Source organism: Musca domestica, unplaced genomic scaffold (genome assembly GCF_030504385.1).
Source record: "Musca domestica strain aabys unplaced genomic scaffold, Musca_domestica.polishedcontigs.V.1.1 2, whole genome shotgun sequence".
Classification (NCBI taxonomy): Eukaryota; Metazoa; Arthropoda; class Insecta; order Diptera; family Muscidae; genus Musca; species Musca domestica.
Window position 1 is genome coordinate 31,649,014 of NW_026712249.1, and position 19,070 is coordinate 31,668,083.

A 19,070-nucleotide genomic window follows, 5' to 3' on the forward strand; every position below is an offset into this window, starting at 1 on the left:
TATACTTTTATGCGAAGAGGGCATTCTGAATTTGTCAAAATCGGTCCAGCCATTCTTGAAATATAAGAATTCTAGCTAACATCCCCTTCCTTTCTATATACACATTGTATAAATTTCGCTATATATATCCGATATATTTGCTATCAGCATCTGCGGTCAGAATTGACCTTTTCGTCTGTTTGTGATTTCGCCGGGATTAATAATATTCGCGGTATAATGGAAAATTTGACTTTTATTTAACACAAATGTTATGGTCTATTTCACCCACTAAATATTACCCGATGACCATCCAAATTAGAAGGCTTCTGACCAGCACTAAGCTCTAACCCCCTGCTAACTTCCGCGTCGATTGGTCTACAATTACGACCTGTAAACTGCAAAATCAGGAAATTTTTCAGTATTTGGTCCATTTCAACCCCTAAATATTATGCGATCATCTCCAAAAGAAATAGAGTTCTATTCTGACCTAACCCCACCTCCATACAAAATTTAGTGAAGATCCGACCATAATTGCGACCTGTAGAGTGATTACAAATTAACATGGACAGACGGACAGACGAACGGACGGACATACATAGCTAGATCGACAAAGCTCGGCGAGATAAGGAGATCCATATATACTTTCCTATGTGGGAAACCAATATTTCGAGGTGTTACATAATTTGTTGTTGCAAAATCGTCTGGCTTTATCCCTTTATTGTTGTTTTTATAAAAACAACGTTTGTTTATTAGTGGAGAACGATGGTAATGTTTACCAGGGGGTAAGGCAGGGAATACCTAGGTTTCGGAAAGAGCCACCAATCCTCATCAGTTCCCTTGTTTTTGTCTGGGATATTCTCCCCAGAAGTTATTTTAAAATAACTTCTATGACAAAAAACATTTTTTACACAAGTGACGAGATCGTAAGCTCAATGGAAGAGGAACCAAAGAATTAAATAAAACTAAAATTCTCTTGGAAAGTCTTCTAAATCTTACAACCGCACTTATAAACATTTACATCTTTCTCCACTTGTTATGCTTTCGTTCAGCCTGAACGAAGTAGCATAACCATGTAAGTTGGTTTTGTCTGTTACAACAAAAACCTCTTCGTCGACCGTGCCTTGTCTATTAATAGAACAGTGTGGCTTGTTTGTTCGGGATACCGTAGTATTTTGTTGTTGCAAAATCGTCTGGCTTTATCCCTTTATTGTTGTTTTTATAAAAACAACGTTTGTTTATTAGTGGTGAACGATGGTAATGTTTACCAGGGGGTAAGGCAGGGAATTTCCGAAACCTAGGTATTCCCTGCCTTACCCCCTGGTAAACATTACCATCGTTCTCCACTAATAAACAAACGTTGTTTTTATAAAAACAACAATAAAGGGATAAAGCCAGACGATTTTGCAACAACAAAATACTACGGTATCCCGAACAAACAAGCCACACTGTTCGGTGTTACATAATTTTTGGCCCAATCAAACCTATAATTCCCCCAACACATAGTGTTGTAGGGTATAAAAATCGGATGCGATATATTTTTAATCGCCGGGATTAAAAATATTCGCGGTTTAATGGAAAACTAGGCTTTTATTAAATACAAATGTTATGGTCTATTTAACCCACTAAATATATCCCGATGACCATCCAAATTAAAAGTCTTCTGCCCTGCCCAAAGTTTCAGCCCCATGCTAACTTCCGCGTCGATTGGTCTATAATTGCGACCTGTAGAGCAACTGCAAAATCGGAAAATTTTGCAGTTTTTGGTCCATTCAACTCTAAATATTATGCAATCATCTCCTAAAGCAATAGGCTTCTATTCTGGCTCTAGCCCCACCTCCGTGGAGATGGGGCCATAATTGCGACCTGTGGAGTAAATTTAATTTAACATGGACAGACGGACGGACGGACATAGATAGCTAAATCGACTCAGCTAGGCGAGATATACTTTCCTTTGTAGGAAACCACTATTTCGAGGGGTAACATAATTGTTGGCCCAATCAAACTTATAATAACCCCCACACATAGTGTTGTAAGGTATAAATACCAGATATTTTTACGCAAATTTGGAGCTTTTGGGGGGGGGGGGGGTGAATAGAAATGAAGGGATCTGGATCAAAGATTGGCAAAAATATTAAGATTCTCAAAGTTTGATACGTCCAAATGTGAAATAACGGTTATACACAATAAGTCTCTTTGGATGAAACCCATTTCAGGATATTTGGATCTGATCTAACGATATCCATTCAACTGTCTGCCTGGCTGGCAGCGTGGAATTTTCTATGATTGTTACCACATTTAGATCCAGTTCGGATATGATCAATCTCAGTCCACTCCTTCAAGTAACTGTCCTACAAAACTTCAAAATGTTCTAAATATATACATCCGGTAGGCAGAAGCTGCAGTCAGTCAAAGTCGATCATTTGATTGCCAACATCACGATTTTAAAGTTACTTTTCCCATTACGTTTGATTGGGCAAAAAATTATGTAACACCTAGAAATATTGGTTCTGCATATATGAGATTATTTATGGATCTTCTTTTCTCATCGAGCTGCTTTAGCTATGTACATATGTCCGTCCGTCCGTTTATCCGTCTGTCCATGTTAATTTGTAATCACGCTTCAGGTCGCAATTGTGACCTAGGCTAGGGTCAGAATAGAAGCCTATTGTTCTTGGAGATTATCACACTATTTCAAATTATATAGGGGTTCAAATGAACCAAAAAAAATCCTAAATTATAACAGCTCTACAGGTCGCAATTGAAAACCAATCTACATGGAACTTTACATGAGAAAATAGGCAAGGACAGGGAAGAAGTCGAGCATTTTTGGCCCAATCAAACTTTTAATATCCCCAACACATAGTTTTTTTGGGTATAAAAAAAACTTGTAATACCCCAACAAATACAGGGTGAGACGAAAAAACTGCAACTATCTTCAGACTGCTGTGATTTCTACGCCACTCGTCCGACAGCTGTATTTACAAGTGTACAAAAGCATTTTGGTGAGATTTTTCCAGAAAAAAAGTTATTCACTGGTAGCTGGATGCTGGTAGCGTAGCCCGTAGTCAAGGAAGTGGACGGAAGAAAACAGCAACATCAGCAGAAATGGTTCGAAAGGTAAAGAAGCGATGTGATCGAAAGCCGCGTCGCAGCGGCCGAAAAATGGCTCGTGAGCTCAACATATCACAATATTCCATTCGGAAAATACTGAAAAATGAGCTCGGGGAAAAGCCATTGAAATTCCAAAAATTGTAAGAACTTACACCCCCTCAGAAAGAAAATAGACTTAGAAGAGCTAAAGAGTTGCTTTGCTTGGCCGAACGTGGTAAACTGTCGAATTTGGTTTTCTCCGTTTTTTTCTCCTTGTCTAGCAGTTTGTAAACAAACAAAATGATCGTGTTTACTTATCAAAGAGGTCAGCTGAAAATATGCACCTTCGGATCGCCACGAGAAATCAGGCGCCGGCCATGGTGATGGTGTGGGTCGCCATAACAGCCGATCTTCGCTCTCCGCTCATATTAATCGACCATGGTATCAAAATAAATGCCGAATATTATTGCGAAAATATTCTGGAGAGTGCATTAAAGCCTTGGGCACGTAAACATTTTGGCCGCAGACTTTGGACTTTCCAACAGGACTCAGCAACACCATCGCACTCAACATGCGCCACCCAAGAATGATTACGAAATGAGGTTCCTCGCTTAATTTCCAGCGCACAATGGCCACCAAAATCTCCGGATACCAATCCGTTGAACTATTGTCTGGAGTATTTTGGAAAGCAAGGTTGGCACTAAAAAATATCACCTGAAGCAAGCGCTTCGCCGGGAATGGGCCAAAATACCGCAGAGCAACATTCGTGCAGGGTGTGACGGTTTCTTTGGCCGTTTGAAGGCCATAATTCGTGCCAAAGATGACCAATTTCAACAAATCTAAACTTATTCTAAAATTTTATATTTCAGATTTGGTATTTCCGACATTTTTTGATTTCATTCAATAAAATTTAAAAACATTTAAAAAATAAAATTAAAAATCATGGCATTTGACTTTGTTTTGTATTCAGATTATAAAATGGATTGAGGTTACATTTACATATCAGTCGACTCGAAATTTCTCTCATGCCAAATACGTTAAATTTGAATGGTCATGGAATAATACATAGGGGGTGAAATGGACTATAACTTTAGTGTGGAAAATTCCAAAATTTCAGTTCTAATAATTGAAAATTAGACAACGAGTTTGGATATTTCGAATGATTTTTTTAAAGTAGTATATGTAATTATCTCAATATTCTGAGAAATTCGTTTATTTCATTCCAAGGTTATCACATCTACAGATACTTTACGTAAACTATAGTATCCTATAGTATCCTATGGGGCATTCTATGGTAGGCCTCGACCAATTATAGCCTTGGTTTACTTGTTTTGAGACCTTAATGGGTAGTAAAACCCCCCTGCAAATATTTTGCAATTTAAACAGTAGCCTTCAATTATTTGGTATCTCAAGGTCACTATATTCAGTATATTTATAGGTTTACGGGGCTAAAGAGAATTTTATTTCGGATCAAAATTGGCGCGACCCCGTAGATCTATTAGATCAAGTACAAGTTGTGATTCGAAATTTCAACTCTTATAAAAATTTGATCCCACCTCTTCATTATCACACTTCCATCGAAAATCAATTCTTTACATCACTGTGCACTGAGTGTTCCGAGTGCCAACGAAAAACCGAGAATTTAAATAAGTATTAGTTGGCGAGTTTGTCTATGTGTGTGTGTGTGGGGCTTTAGTCGAAGGGTTCTTCACTACTACTATTATTATTATCTTTTTTTATTTTTATTATTGTAGTTTAGTGGAGAGTATACGACCGCACAGCTTAAATTTGTTCGGTAGATCATGACACAACTAATGCCAGTGTATGTGTGAACAAATACAACGATGGACATCAAAAAAACTAAACTAAAATAAACACTCACACACACACACACTAATGCGAGCAAAACTCTGGCAATTAGTTTGTACCAAAATGACAATAAAGACAACTAAACAAATAAACTTTAATATAGTTTCCATGGTCTCCCCCCCCCCCCCCCCTCCTCACTTTCCCCCTTAACAATCTTTAACTTTGAGCAAACTAATTTTGTGTTGCTGTTGTTCTTGTCGTTGTTGTTGTTATTTTGTGGTAATCGAAATGAAAATATTTATATTGGTCTGCCAAAGTTCAGTTTCGAAATGAAAGAGTTATTTGGTCATTTGGCCAGCTTTGATTTGTGACTTCCGGCCGCTATTGGCAAAGGTAATAATCAGTGGCTAATTAAGAAACTTATTTTTTTTTTTTTTTTTTTTTTTTTTGAACTTCCTCTTTTGACTTTTGTATTCATTACCACTCTTTGATTAGAGGGGGAAAATGGTATTTGATAGATTGCCTCCTGTTGAGTGTTAATGATATCCTTTTTGCCAAATAACGAAGTGATCGGAGAAGAGAGAACAAACAACGAGTTTGTTCGATACAACGTGGCAATTAATTTGATGGTTGTCAATTAGGTTCTTATATCATAAATTGAAAAATATGGAACAATACTAATTTAATACAATACCGAGCACCAACTCATTGATCATAATTCATTATAATCTACAACACTATGTGTGAGGGTATTATAAGTTTGATTGAGCCAAAAATTATGTATCACCTCGAAATATTGGTTTCCCACATAGGAAAGCATATATGGATCTTCCTATCTCGCCGAGCTGAGTCGATCTAGCTATGTATGTCCGTCCGTCCGTCTGTCCGTCTGTCCATGTTAATTTGTAATCACTCTACAGGTCGCAATTATGGCCCGATCTTCACGAAATTTAGAATGGAGGTGGGGCTAGAGCCAGAGTAGAACCCTATCGAACCCATAATATTTAGGGGTTGAAATGGACCATAACATTTGTGTAAATAATAGTCAAATTTTCTATTAAACCGCGAATATTTTTAATCCCGGCGAAATCACAAATAGACGAACAGGTCAATTCTGACCGTTACGTCGATGCCGATAGTTAATATATCGGATATATATAGCGAAATATATACAATGTGTATATACAAAGGAAGGGGATGTTATCTAAGATGCTTATATCTCAAGAATGGCTGAACCGATTTTTGACAAATTTTGTCAATTCTGAATGGCATCTATATCTATAAAAGAGGAAAATGTTTGTATGTTTGTTTGTTTGTAATTTATGGATTCGAAAACCGCTTAATAGATTTTCCTGATTATTTCCATATATACTGCAACATCGCCTGAAATTAACATAGGCTATATACATTTTTGAATTTCCACTTGGAACTGGAGATATAGCATCAGAATCGGAGGTACCTCCCAAAAATTTAGATTTTATATGCACATATCCATTGATTGATTGAAGATACAGTCTCCAAATTTGGAATACGGAATTTAGAACAAAAATAAGTTTGCCAAATTATATTGTAATCGGTTCAGATTTGGATATAGCTCCCATATATATTTTCGACTGATTTCGTTCATTTGATGCCTCAAACACAATATGAATGTTCGATTCCAATGAAATTTGGAATGTGTGACGGGATTTAATCCGAAAATAAATTTGTCAAACTATATTGAAATCGGTTCAGATTAGGATATAGCTCCCATATACATTTTCGGCCGATTTCATGTATTTGGTGGACCAAACAGGATATGTATTTCTAATTGTAATAAAATTTAAAATAAGTAACGGAATTGGGAGCCAAAATGAATTTGTGAAATTAAATTGAAATCGGTTCATATTTGGATATAGCTCCCTTATATATATTTTCGACCGATTTCATGTATTTGATGCACCAAACACGATACGTATTTCCAATTGTAATGAAATTTAAAATAAGTAACGGAATTGGGAGCCAAAATGAATTTGTCAAATTAAATTGAAATCGGTTCAGATTTGGATATAGTTCCCTTATATATATTTTCGACCGATTTCGTGTATTTGATGCACCAAACACGCTATGTATGTTCGATTCCAAAGAAATTTGGAATATGTAACGGGATTTTGATTAGAAAATAAATTAGTCAAATTATATTAAAATCGGTTCAGATTTGGATATAGCTCCCATATATATTTTCCGCCGATTTCACATATTTGATGCACAAAACACGATACGTATTTCCGATTCCAATGAAATTAGGCATGAGTGGCTAAATTTGGTACAAAAATAAATTTGACAAATTATATTCAAATACGCTCCTATGTGATTATAGCTCCCATATATATACTCAGCCGATTTCACATATTTGATGCACCCAAAGCGGGAGAGACGAAATCTGGCACCAGAAAAAATTGCCAAATTATATTGAAATCAGTTGAGGTTTGGATATAGCTAACATATACATATATTTTCGTTTCATACATGTTATGCACCAAACATGATATATATGACCGATACCAATGAAATTCAGAATGTGTGGCGGAATTTGGTTACAATAATAAATGTGACAAATTAATTGGAAATTAGTTATGATTTGGATATAGCTCCCATATATATTATCGGCCGATATCACATATTTGACGCATCAATTTAAATGAAATATGAAAGGTGTGGCGGATTTTGGTGTAAAAGTATTTTTTTTAAAATTATATTTAAATCGGATCAGGTTGGGATATGATTTTAATAAGAACCATTGACCCACAACGCCTTAGGCTAACACTATTTCGCTTATTACGGCGAAGTATGTTGCTATCTCGAATTCACTAATTGCAATAGAATTGCCACTCAACTTCAAAAGATTGCAGTTTGCTGCACGCTTGGTATTTGCTATGAAATAAATAAATCCGAAGGACAAACCCTTCGTGTATGTATGTCATGTTACTGTTTTTCTAATGGTTTTGGTTATTTACGCATTAAAGTAGTGCAATAATTTTTTTTTAATTTTTAAAATTTTTTTTAACCAATATATATTCGTAAATAAAATTTTGAATGCATATAAAATCAAAAGGGGTAGCGAAGCGCACCGGGTTCAGCTAGTAAAAGTATAAAATCCAAAAAATCGCATAAAAGTTGTCAATAGATTTTGTAGAACTTTGTGATATTGTTTTTATTTTTCATATTTTTTATACCCTACACCACATAGTGGTAAGGGTATTATGTCTTTGTGCATTTGTTTGTAACAAGGAGAAGAAAGCGAGATAGACCCATAGTTACTTTTGAGGATCTCCATAGAATCACTTTCTGAGTTGATTTATACATGTCAGTCCGTTTGTCCGTCCGTCCGTCTGTCCATATATTCTTGTGAAAAAATGCAGGTTGCATTTATTATCCGATTGAGATGAAATTTTGCACAAATCATTTGTTTGGCCCAAGGACGAACCCTATTGAAATTGGAGATAATTCATCCGATTTGCCTTATATTGTGCACCAAATGTGTAATATCAGCCTGAATAATATGGAATTTTGCACATACAACCAAATTTGGCCTGAAAATAAGTATGCCAAATTTGATCGAAATCGGTTCAGATATAGCTATAGCTCCCATATATATTGTTCATCCGATTTGTTATTTTTGTCCTCCGCAACCGTAATATGCACTCTGTAACAACAATATTTGTCGAAATATATCAAATACAGCTCAGAAATACATTTGCTAAATTTTATCGAGATTGGTGAAGATCGGTTCAAATATAGCTATAGCTCCCTTATATAATGTTCATCCGATTTGTTATATTTGTTACCCACAGCCGTAATATGCACTCCGTAACAACGCTATTCAGGGAATTATATCAAATGCAGCTCAGAAATATCTTTGCCAAATTTTATCAAGATCGGTTCAGATTTGCATATAGCCCCCATATATATCAAATGGATAATACAAGTCCGAATTTAAAAGACACAAATGCTTCGGCATATTTAGTCCTTTGAACTTTAAATTATAATTATAATCATAGCTTGTATAATTGAATTCTCCCATAAAAACTTTTAATTGTAATGTGGAGCTCTACTAAATTAGCAAAGTGGTGTAAGGTATTCTTTACTGTTCTTTTTTTTTTCTTTTTAAATTTTATTGAATGAAAGCAAACAAACAGCATCAAATTTTAGAATAAGTTATGGCCTTCATTGAAACCGTCACACACTGCCCGAATATTGCTCTGCGGTATTTGGCTCATTCCCGGCGAAGCGCTTGGTTGAGGTAATCGAGATTTTGGTATTTTTTAGTGCCAACCTTGTTTTCCAAAATACTCCAAACACAATAGTCAAACGGTCCTTGATGTCAGGCTACGCTACCAGTATTACGGTAACGAGCGATGGTACGAAACACAAAAGATTTATTCACATTTCCATCACGAATAACTTTTTTCTGGAAAATTTTCACCAAAATGTTTTTATACGCTTATTAACAATGTAATGAGCTGTCACTGGAATAATTTTAAACAGTTGTCGAACTAGTGGCTTAGAAAGGACAGCAGTCTGAAATTGTTGCAGTTTTTCATATCACCCTGTATATTCAACAGTTTTCTGGTTAATTGTTCACCAAAAGTTCCATATAATGGTGGCATCAGAATAAATGCCGGATATTATCGCGAAAATATTCTGGAGGGTGTATTAAGGGCTAGGGAACGCAAACATTTTGGCCGCAGACCTTGGGCATTCCAACAGGACTCAGCACCCTCGAACTCAAGATTTGGAAAGCAAGGTTGGCACTAAAAAATACCAAAGTTTCGATTACCTCAAGCGAGCGCTTCGACGGGAATGAGCCAAAATAGCGCAGAGCAACATTCGGGCAGCGTGTGATGGTTTCATGGGCCATTTGAAGGCCATAATTCGTGCCTAAGGTGACCAATTCGAACAAATTTAACTTATTCTAAAATTTGTTGCTATTTCCGGCATTTTTTGCTTTAATTCAACAAAATTTAAAAAAAAAATGTAAAAATTACGGCGTTTTACCTTTTTGCAGTTTTTTTATCTCACCCTGTAAATTTGATGAAAATCCATTTAGATATTCTTATAGATTCCATACATATGTTTCATCCGATTTGGTGTTTAAGTTCCTCACGGTCGTAATATTCACTCCATAAAATACCTCCGCCAAATTGAAGCCCATTTCACATTGAATGGGACCGTAAATAAGCAAAATTGCCGTCTTTACGCCACTGAAAATCCTCAAAAGATTCAAGAAGTGCCTCTTCATGACGAAAAAGTCACAATTAGGTGCGGCGTTAGTGCGAAAACGGTCATTGGGCCGTTTTTCTTCCAAAATGAAAATGGCCATGCTGTTACCATCAATCAGGAGCGTTATCGCGACATGATGACCAATTTTGTGATGCCTATAATTCGTTGAAAGCGTATGAGGCAGTTCTGGTTTCAACAAGACGGCGCTCCACCGCACACAAGTCGCATAACAATCGATGGGTCCGTCGAATATGGGCAACCCTGTATGTAATACCAACCCAAATTGAATAGATTTTTTCATATTCAACCAAATGTTACCATTTGTAGAAACTAGGACCGGTATATCTATCTATTGCTCTAATAAATATGTTTATGGAAGTCATATCTTTCACTAAACAGCAATGCTATTTGGTACTAGAGGTTGCAGAGCCTCCGTACAATTTGTTGAAAATTGATTCAGAAATGGATAAAGTTCCCAAATTGTGACTTATCTAAAGTCATGATACGCATTCAAATAAGGTTCATACTTGGTATGATCTACTTCACATAAATTCCTAATATAAGCTTATAGTGGTGGTAGCATAAAATCGGCACCGCCCGACTCTTGACTTACTATTTTGTTATACCCTACACCACAAGGTGGTCAGGCAAAAGGAAACGAGATAGACCCATAGTTACTTTTGATGATCTGCATAAAATCACTTTCTGAGTTGATTTATGCATGTCAGTCCATGTATTCTTGTGAACAAAATGCAGGTTGCATTTATTATCCGATTGAGATGAAATTTCCAAAACAACATTTGTTTGGCCCAAGGACGAACCCTATTGAAATTGGAGATAATCGGTAAAAAATTAGATATAGCTCCCATATATATTTTCGTCCGATTTGCTTTTTATTGTGCCCCAAACGTGTAATATCAGCCCTAATAGTATAGTATTGCACATGCAACCAAATTAAGCTTTAAAATAAGTATGCCAAATTTGATCGAAATCGGTTCAGATATAGCCATAGCTCCCATATATATTGTTTATCCGATTTATTATTTTTGTCCTCCGCAGCCGTAATATGCATTCTGTAACAACAATATTTGGGGAAATGTATCAAATGCAGCTCAGAAATACCTTTGCTAAATTTTATCGAGATCGGTTCAGATTTGGATATAGCTCCCATATATAACTTCGTCCGATTTACTTTTTATTGTGGACCAAACGTCTAATATTTGTCCAAATGGGATGAAATTTGGCACTTACGACCGAATTGAGTCAAGAAGGTAGCATGCCAAATTTGGTAAAGATCGGTTCAGATATAGCTATAACTCCCATATATATTGTTCATCCGATTTGTTGTAATTGTAACCCACACCCGTAATATGCACTCCGTAACAACGATATGCAGGGAAATATATCAAATACAGCTCAGAAATATTTTTGCCAAATTTTATCGAGATCGGTTCAGATTTGGATATAGCTCCCATATATATCTTTATCTGATTTCAAATTAGTTTTGCACCAAATGGACAATACAAATTTAAAGATACAAATGCTTCGGCATATTTAGTCCTTTGAATTTTAAATTATAATTATAATCATAGGGTGTATGATTGAGTTCTCCCATAAAAACTTTTACTTGTTATGTGGAGCTCAACTAAATTAGCAAAGTGGTGTAGGGTATCATAAAATCGGCCCCGCCCGACTTTGGGGCTTTCTTTACTGTTTTTTTTTTTTTTCTTTTCTTATTTTGGCCTTTATTTTTGTGTTTTTTGCATTTTAAGGGATTATTAAACCTTCTTTCAAAATAATTTGTGAAAAACTCACTATTTTTCAATACCAGAAGCGTATACAAACATACATATGTGAATGAATACCTCTTGCATTGCAAACATTAATATTTAAAATTAATTTTAATATCCATTTTTATTTTTGTTGTTCTTCTTTAATATCTTCATCTTGAATATGTTTTCATTTTTCTTTTCGTTGTTGTAGAACTATTATTACATTGAAGCCACGTTACATTTGTTCGGTCGTCCTTGCTTCGTCGTTCGTTCGTTCGCGGGTCTTCCTTCTTAGATTTCTGCTAATATGTATTCTACGTGACTTTGTGTATCTTTGGTAGCATAATTCATGTTATTTTCACCCCAAACCCCTGGCGTGCTGACATCTTCCGTTCGAAGGCAGTCGGCTTGGCTGCCTCACTGCTTGTTTGCTTCCCAGCCTAACATGTCACACTGCAAGCCAGTGAAAATCTGTTACGCTCTTTCCCTTCCCCTCTTTATTTTTGGGAGGGGTGGACTGCTGGTACTTCTACAATTTGCAAATATTTTCGTTGCAAACAACTAATGTGTTGTTGTCTTATCATGTCGTTACGACATTCTCCAACTCCTAAGTCAAATCACGTTTCCGTTCGTTGCTTGATTTCTTTTTTTTTCTCTATCGTTTTTTTTTTGGCTTTGCCTTTCCTCACTTTGTTAACATCCTTCCTTGACGTAAGTGAGCAGAGCAAGTGCACACGGCAGGTAGAACCTACTTACACCTGACATCAACATTCTCATGCACAAGCAAGGACACACACACACACACACATACAAACACAAAAAACAACATAAAAATTAGCAAGAAACCTAGCGAACGAGCGGATGAAGAGATATGGTATTATAATATTAAGTTTAAAATATGTATTTGAAGACAGACAGTGATGCATCCTGCCTACATATATGTATGTGTTTTTGTAGTAGTATGTGTGTCTGTATCTACAGTGAGGAATTTATTTCGAACAAGAAGACCTATACAAACTCTTTAGCCTTGAGAAAGTCAAGCCTTATGTGGGATACTATTTAAAGCGTGCGGAAGACAAATAAATTTCATTGCAATTTCGCACAGTGGGGCATGGGATGAATTCGGAAAGTAAAAAAAGTCCAGAAATGAAAGTCCTACAAAATTTAAATATTTAAAACCAGTATGGAAAAGTCAAAAGTCGGGTGGGACCGACCATAGTTTCAGAGGGTACTAATATATGTGAGACATATCCAATTCTGCATCGATTTTCACTACATTTGACGGAGATATTTTAATCTTTTATACCAAATAACATTGCTATAGGGAGCATGATATCACTTCGAGAAGGATTATATTAAAATAAGTTAAAATATATTTGTAGGTTTTGTCGACAGATATATACTCTCAGCCAATGAAAGATTATTTAAAAATATGTTGACTTCCACTAAGAATATTCAAATGTTTAACCCCCTCATGGAGTAGGTTCCGAAGGAATGGACAAATATTGACCATTTCGTATCGGACCTATATAAATATGGTATTAATATTGCGAGCATTGGAGCAAAATCGGATAATCGTTCCTCTTTCTGTGCAAAAAATATTTTTTTGAAAATTTCGAACTTTTGTGGGGAGCTTCCAGAAGGAGCGGACCGATATATTCCGTATTAATACCAGATCTTGGGTTGATAAAAATATTAGGATGCGTGAAATTTGAAGACAATCGGACTATTACATCACATTTTATAAGACTTGAAAATATTCAAAATTTTGACCCTTTGTGAGGGAGGTACTTGATGGAGTGTACCGATATTGTCCATTTTCGCACCAAACCTAGCACTGATGTAAATAGGATTAGCAAAGTTGGAGTAAAATCGGATTATCGTTTCTCTCTCTGCAAAAAAAAATATATATATATATATATTTTTTTTTGAAAATTTCGACCATTTGTGGGGGAGGTACCAGAAGGAGTGGACCGATATATTCCATATTAACCCCAGACCTTCAGTTAATATAAATATTGGGATATGTGAAATTTGAAGACAATCGGACTTTTACATCACATTTTATGAGAGTTGTAGTTATTTAAAATTTTGACTCATTGTAGGGGAGGTACCAGAAGGAGTGGACCAGACTAGAACTGACGCAAATATTAGGATTTGCAAATTTGGAGTAAAATCGGACTATCGTTTCTCTTTCTGTGCAAAAAAAATATTTTTTTTTTTTTTTTTGAAAATTTCGATCATTTGTGGGGGAGGTACCAGAAGAGTGGACCGATATATTCCATATTAACCCTAGACCTTCGGTTAATATAAATATTGGGATCTGTGAAATTTGAAGACAATCGGACTCTTACATCACATTTTATGAGAGTTGTAATTTTTCAAAATTTTGACCATTTGTGGGGGAGGTACTTGATGGAGTGGACCGATATTGTCCATTTTCATACCTGACCTAGCATTGACGCAAATATTAGGATATGCAAAGTTGGAGCAAAATCGGAGTATCCTTTTACTTTCTGTGCAAAAAATATATTTTTTGAAAATTTCGACGGTACCAGAAGGAGTGGACCGATATTGCCCATCTCTGAACTCGATCTAAGTTTGACAAAAATATTACGATGTGCCAAGATCAGACCAAATCGGATACTGCCTTCGAGAGTTACGCACGTACGCACCAGCCAGCCAGACAGACAGACGGACGGACATCGGTAGATCGACTTCAAATGTTCTGAAACGGATTTGATCCAAAGAGACCGGATTTTCAACTAGGCACGTTTTGATCGTATCAAATGATATATACCGTCTGTAGCCATATAGCTGAGGGTATCAAAATGTATATCGGAGCCGAGTTCCACAAAATGGAAATGTACGTCCCGAAGTTCACTCCATTTGGACTGATATTAGCCATTAATTGCACAACAAACCTGAAATCGGTTGAAGATATATATGTGAGCTATATACAAATCTAAACCGATCTTGATAAAAATTTGGCAGAGGTATTTCCGAGCTCTATAAGATATCTGGCTTCCAAATATCATTGTTGTCCGTGCTCTATTAGATATCTGGTATCAAATATCATTGTTGTCGAATGCATATTACGAATGTAAGGGACTTAAATACCAAATCGGATAAAACATATATATGGGAGCTATAGCTATATCTGAACCGATTTTCTCCGAATTCGATGTACTTGCTTCTAGCCTGAATTCTGTCAGATGTACCAAAATTCAGGACTTTTGGATTGATATTGGCCATTTGGTGCACAATTCACACGAAATGAGGAGAATATGAGGATATGTACGGGAGCTATATCCAAATCTGAACCGATGTTGACAAAATTTGATATACTTATTTCAGAACAGTATCTGATGTCTGGTACCAAAGTTCATTCTTGAGGAGTACAAATTACGCATGTTAGGGACTTAAAACCCCAAATCGGATGAAACATATGTATAATTTGATATACTTGCTTCTAGACTGAATTCGATGGGATAGTCACTTAAGCTTATATTGGCCATTTGGTGCACAATTAACCCGAAATCGGTTGAAGATATATCGGAGCTATATCTAAATCTGATCCGATAATCACCAATTTCAATAGGGTTCGTCCTTGGGCCAAACAAATATTGTATGAAAAAGTTCATCTCACTCGAATAATAATTGCGACCAGCATTTTGCTCACAAGAATACAGGGTGCAACAAAGTCAAAATTTTTTTAATTTTATTGAATGAAAGCAAAAAATGTCGGAAATATCAATAAAATCGGAAATAGCATAAAATTTTAGAATAAGTATAGATTTGTTCGAATTGGTCACCTTTGGCACGAACTATGGCCTTCAAACGGCCACTGAAACCATCACACGCTGCCCGAATGTTGTTAGTCCAACGGATTGGTATAAATCTCCGGATACCAATCCGTTGGACTATTTTGTCTGGAGTATTTTGGAAAGCAAGGTTGGCACTAAAATATACCAAAGTGTCGACCACCTCAAGCAAGCGCCAAAATAACGCAGAGCAACATTCGGTAGGCATTTTGCGCTAAAAATGAAGCGAGGAACTTCATTTTGTAACCATTCTTGGGTGGCGCGAGCTAAGTCCTGTTGGAATGTACAAGGACTGCGGCCAAAATGTATACACCCTCCAGAATATTTTCGCGATAACATTCGGCATTTATTCTGATGCCACGGTCGATAAATACGAGCGGAGAGCGACCATCGCCTGTTATGGCGGCCTACACCATCACCATGGACGGCGCTTGTGTTCTGGTGGCCAAACGAAGGTGCACATTTTCAGCAGACCTCTTTGACAAGTAAACACGATCATATTGCTTGTTTACAAACTGGTGGACAACGAATGTTTTCCCATCGAAAAAAACCAAAAACCAAATTCGGCAGTTCACCACTTTCGGCCAATCGAATCAACTCTTTAGCTATTTTGAGTCTATTTTCTTTCTTTTGCGGTGTAAGTTCTTGCCCAAAGGCATTATCCCGAGCTCAGTTTTCAACATTTGCCGAATGAAATATTGCGATATGTTCAGCTGATGAGCCATTTTTCGGTCACTGCGGTGCGGGTTTCGACCAAGACGCTTCTTTACTTTTCGAACCATTTCTGCTGATGTTGCTGTTTTCTTGCGTCCACTTCCTTGACGTCGGGCTACGCTTCCAGTATCACGGTAATGGGCGATGAAACAAAAAAATGTTTCACATTTAAAAGCTGGAGTGCTCTAAAGATAGTCACTTTTCCAACCAAATATAAAAAAATCACACTATCACGCTTGAATTCCATCACGAATAACACTTTTTCTTGAAAATTCTCACCAAATTGCTTTTGTACGCTTGTTAACAATATAATGATCTGTAACTGGAATAATTTTAACAGCTGTCGAGGGGCTTAGATATAAAAGCGGTCTGAAGTTGGTTGCAGTTTTTTCATCTCACCCTGTATATACTGGACTTTCCTTCAGGTAGCTCTATAAGTGTCGATAATCACAAGTGAATGAGAATCACATTCACTTTTTCTCACATTTCCCAAAAACTATCATAACAAAATATTGTTGTTGCAAAACAGTCAGGCTTAATCCCATTATTGTTGTTTTTATAAAAAAACAATGTTTATTTATAGATCTACCAGCACATTTTCAACTAAGAACTTTCTGAGTTCTGTAAAATAAAGAAAAATCCATTAAACTTTATATATTTTATATAAATTCTATGGTTAAAGCTCAAAATCAAAGAACTTTAATTTAGTAATGTATTGGCCTTTTCACCATAACCGTCTTATTATCGTCCGTTGCCAAAAATAAAGCTTGTTCAGAAATTGGTAGGAATGACCCACTTCATCCGCTAAACCATTTTGTCGATATTTAAATTTATAAATGTCCCCAATATCATTGCCACTGTGTACCACCGTACACCTACAACTGAGCACAACACTAGGCATTCCATTCCGTCAACGCCTAAGTACCCACATGTGGTACTGGCACGTAAAATTGTGTTAACATGCCCGCGGGATTAACGTCAAAAGCACACACTCACACGAAATACAAGCAAACTGGTTCTACGACAACTTAACATTTTTATACAATGCTAACTAACACACACACACCCACTTACATGCTCAGTGTCCAGGGGCATCTAACAACAGAACAGGACAAACAAACAATTTCAAGATACGTAAAGCTCCCAACTGTCAAGAAAGGCAGTAAAAAGAAATGAACTATCACACAACATTGTCAAGAAAAGAAAAAAACAAAGAAGAGAACAACTTGAAGATGGGTACGAAAAACAGTTAAGTTCAGTGTGCATGCTTGTCTTGGGGGAGGGCTGATTATGCCAAACAACTACATGCATACAAACACACTCCTATACATTGCATCTAACATGTCAACATGTAATTATGCATCCAAGCAGTTATTTTACATTTTTTTTCACAATCTCTTCTTTTCTCGTTTCTCCCTTTTGCTTGTTCATGTTTGTTTGCTGTTTGCACAAATAAACTTCAGTGTTTGCCAGGAACTTCTTTAAGCCTCAAGTGAATCAAAATGTAACGAGGCTGTGAACTGAACTGAACAGTGGTTGCGAGTTGGGGATTTGTATTTTAAACGAAATCAGCTTGATATACAAATTTTTATTTGAATAGGTGACGTATGAGCAACTTTGATTTTATCATAATTACAACTACATTCATCATACGCCATTGGTGACTAATACGAGATGAGATGAAAAAACTGCAACCATCTTTAGACTGCTGTCATTTCTAAGCCACTCGTCCGACAGCAGCATTATATTATTTACAAGAGTACAAAAGCATTTTGGTGCGAGTTTTCCAGAAAAAAAGTTATTCGTGATGGAATTCAAGCGCGATAGTTAGTTGTCTTAATATTTGGATGGAACACCATAAGTGGCTATCTTTAGAGCACTCCAGCATTTGAATGTGAATAGATCTTTTGTGTCTCGTACAATCGTTCGTTACCGTGATACTGGTAGCGTAGCCTGAAGTCAAGGAAGTGGACGGAAGAAAACAGCAACATAAGCAGCAATAGTTCGAAAATTAAAGAAGCGACTTGATCGAAACCCACGTCGCAGTGGCCAAAAAAATGGCTCGTTAGCTGAACATATCGCAATATTTCATTCGGCAAATGTTGAAAAATGAGCTCGGAGTACAGCCATTGTGCAAGAACTTACACCGCAACTGAAAGAAAATAGACTCAAAAGAGCTAAAGAGTTCCTTCGCTTGGCCGAAAGTGGTGAACATCCGAATTTGGTTTTCTCCGATGAGAAAATATCCGTTGTCCAGCAGCTTGTAAACAAACAAAATGGTCGTCTTTACTTGCCAAAGAGGTCAACTGAAATGTGCACCAGAACTCAAGCGCCGGCCACCAGATGGTGTGGGCCGCCATAACAGCCGACGGCTCTACGCTCGTATTAATAGACCGTGGCATTAGAATAATTGCCGAATATTATCGCGAAAATATGTTGGATGGAATATTAAAGCCTTGGGAACACAAACATTTTGACTGCAGACCTTGGACAATTCCAACAGGACTCAGCACGCGCCACCCAAGAATGGTTACAAAATTAGGTTCCTCGCTTCATTTCCAGCACAAAATGGCTATCAAAATCTCCGGATATCAATCCGTTTGACTATTTTGGGAAACAA